Genomic DNA, 3,090 nt, shown 5'->3' with positions numbered 1-3,090 from the left:
TATGCACTTTATATACGGAGAAATACCTTTCTCCTTTTTTCTTCTTTCCTCCATCAGCCTCGGGATTATTTCCCTCGCTCTTTTTCCTCTTGGACGGATTCTCCGAGGTAGGCTGTGTAACTGCTGGGTCAACCGAGGTTGAGGCGGAGTTAATGTTTATCGTTGTAGTTTCGGTCTGCGAGGTCGCCTTGAGTGTTGACCTCGCCTCCTCTACATTGACAAATTTCTGCGCCCGTCTGTTAAACTCGGTTATCGACCTCACCGGTTTCCCTTGCATGTCATCCCAAAGGGCACTCCCGGGTAAAACACCAGCTCGGATGGCCATCAAGTGCCCGCTGTCATCCACGTCACGAGCTCGGGCGACCTCTAGATTAAATCTTTTCAGGTAGCTCTTCAGTGTTTCGCCCGGTTGTTGTCGGACGTTAGTCAAAGTGGATGCTTCGGGTCTGACTCCCATCATAGGTCGGAACTGCTTCTTGAAGTCTCTAGACAATTGATCCCACGAAGTTATAGAATGTCTCTTGTACTTCTCGAACCAACTCTTGGCAGGTCCGGCCAATGATGTCGGAAACAACATACATCTGAGCTCGTAACCCACGTTACTAGCTCTCATGATAGTGTTGAATGTACTTAGGTGGCTGCATGGGTCGGTTTTTCCTTCAAACGCTGGGACGTGAGGAATCCGGAACCCTTGGGGAAACTGAGTGTTAGAAATATTGGGAGCAAACGGCTCGAGCTCCTCATCAGAGTCCTCATATCGACCGTTTCCTCGTTCATTCTTCAAAAGCCTAAAGGCTTTTTCGAGCTGATCAATCCTTTCTTGTACTGGGTCCTTAGGCGGTGTTTGGAGTTGACAGTCGTTAATCGCGATCCCAGGCTCGCGTCTCCGTGAGGGATCTCTACGCCCGTTCAGATGATTCCTAAGATCCGGGTTTGTCTGATCTCCCTTTCCCCTGCTCTGATTCAGATGATTGCGCAGGTCGGGATGGCTCTTGTGATTTCCAGTATTTTTACGACCCCGGTCGTGTTTACTGACAGACCTAGTTTCTCCGGACTCATCACTGGTGACACTCATCGATCGGTCATTTCGTGGTGGATCCTTTCTACGTCGCCTCGTCTCTGCAGTGCGAGATCGGGACGTCTGACTTCTCTCGGATGGCGCGTCTTTCCGCCCTTGGAACGTCTCCCTGTTTCCTTGTCTTTCCCCTGTATGCCCTTGATCCTGATCTCGACCAGGTTGAGCGTTTCTGCGGGGAGGTGAAGGATATCTTATGGGAGACGGAGGAAACCGTATAGGTGACGGTGGTTGTCTTCCTTGCCTCGGCCTGGAGGGTCCAGAATTTTCCCGAGACGGGCCAGTTGCGTTCGGTGCACTACCAGGAACCTGAGTCCGAGCCTCGGCAGGAGCTCGGTTGTTCTCAGTTCCTGCAGGCACTCCCACAGGTGGATTAGGTGGGACCCGAGCTCGGGTACTCCTCTGAGGCCTAGAAGGAGCAGATGGCTCTGTTGGTGTCGGAGGTTGTGCTGGCCTCCTTGTGGCAGCATTTTTTCGTGGACGTCCACGGGGCCTCCGGGGAGGAACGTGCACGTCCCTTGGAGGAGGGACTTGGTCTTCGCGCGGAAGCGGGGGCTGAGCCACCTGCGCCTCCGCGGCTATCCTAGTCAACTCCTCGTTACGTTTGTTGGCATCTGCCAGCAGCTGTTTCAGCTGCCGATTCTCCAATTCTACAATAGGGACATAACGCTCATGGTTATAGTACATGTCCTCATCCCTTGGTTGTGGAGGTGGTCCCCGGGAATCAGAGGACCCACTCCTTTCTTCAGCGTCCGGGTTCTCCATTGGTTGTTTTCCAGGACGCCTTGGGTAATTTCCTTCAGGAGTGTTCTGATTGTTTGCAGCCATGAATCTCTCCGGGATGGATGCTTGAGGCTCTCAATGAAAGCACCAAACTGTTGACGCCGTTTTTCGTCAACAGATAAAAGAAGAGAGCACGTAAACAATTTAAGACAATGGCCAAAAATAAACAAACGAATCAAACACGGTTTTTTACGTGGTTCAGCAGTTAAATCTGCCTAGTCCACGAGTCTCTGTTATTAATCTCAAGATTATCTCTGAACAATTCTTTAGCATGAATTCTCCAGAGTTTTCTCTTAAGGATCAGAATTTCGGTCCCTTACAATGGTGCATGGCTTCTCTATTTATAGAGAAGGATGCAGAATACTATCCCACATATTTTGGGTAGTTACTCTTTTGTGAATAAAAATAAATGGCTTTAAATACCAATAATTAGATATATAAGGAAACATCCCCCATAGATCAGGAAACGCATAACTGACTAAATAATATCCCACGATTCTTGGGGATTTATATCAATAAATGAGGATTACATCTCATGCTTACAATACTTGTAGATATTCAAGGTGGTCATAGCGTATCTCCAAGGCTTCAGCATCTCAGGTTTCACGTCATTGTGCGAGCCACTGACATCTCCCGAGCTAACATTGCTTTCGAGATAGTACATCGAGCTCAATATCCCTGCTCCGAAGTTGTTCCCGAAGATGAGGGGCTCTCAGAGCTATCTTTCGAGATCGAGATCATTTCGAGGTCAGTACATTCGAGGTCATGTATCATACTTTGCAGGCTCGGTTTACAATCGTAGAGCATACCCTAACCCTCACGAGACCATTTAATGCGAACTCAGCTTTCGAGGTCATATTTACTATGGCTCGAAATCTGGGTATAACAATACTATTATAATAAATTCTTTGGGGCATATAATGTAGATAGTTTTGTGGTAAATTGTTGATTATTTTTGGTGCACTTATTTTTATTACATATACATAATATGGAATAAATTTAATAAGAATTGAAATGAAAGAATTTAAACATATATGTATTTTACTTTTTGTGTCAAAAGAAATATCAACCAAAATTAATGATTGTGTACAATTTTGAATTCATTTACAATATACAAGATATTAAAATGGTCTTAAGTAAACAACGGTACTAAGTTGGTTCCAAGACAATATAAAATTGACACTGCAACTAAAATGAAAATAAATAAATCAAGTAGTTGTATAGAGATCTTT

The sequence above is a fragment of the Humulus lupulus genome, chromosome 1 (genome assembly GCF_963169125.1).
Source record: "Humulus lupulus chromosome 1, drHumLupu1.1, whole genome shotgun sequence".
NCBI classification, from domain to species: domain Eukaryota; kingdom Viridiplantae; phylum Streptophyta; class Magnoliopsida; order Rosales; family Cannabaceae; genus Humulus; species Humulus lupulus.
The sequence above is the reverse complement of the archived record's forward strand: the minus strand, read 5'-3'. Positions refer to the sequence as shown.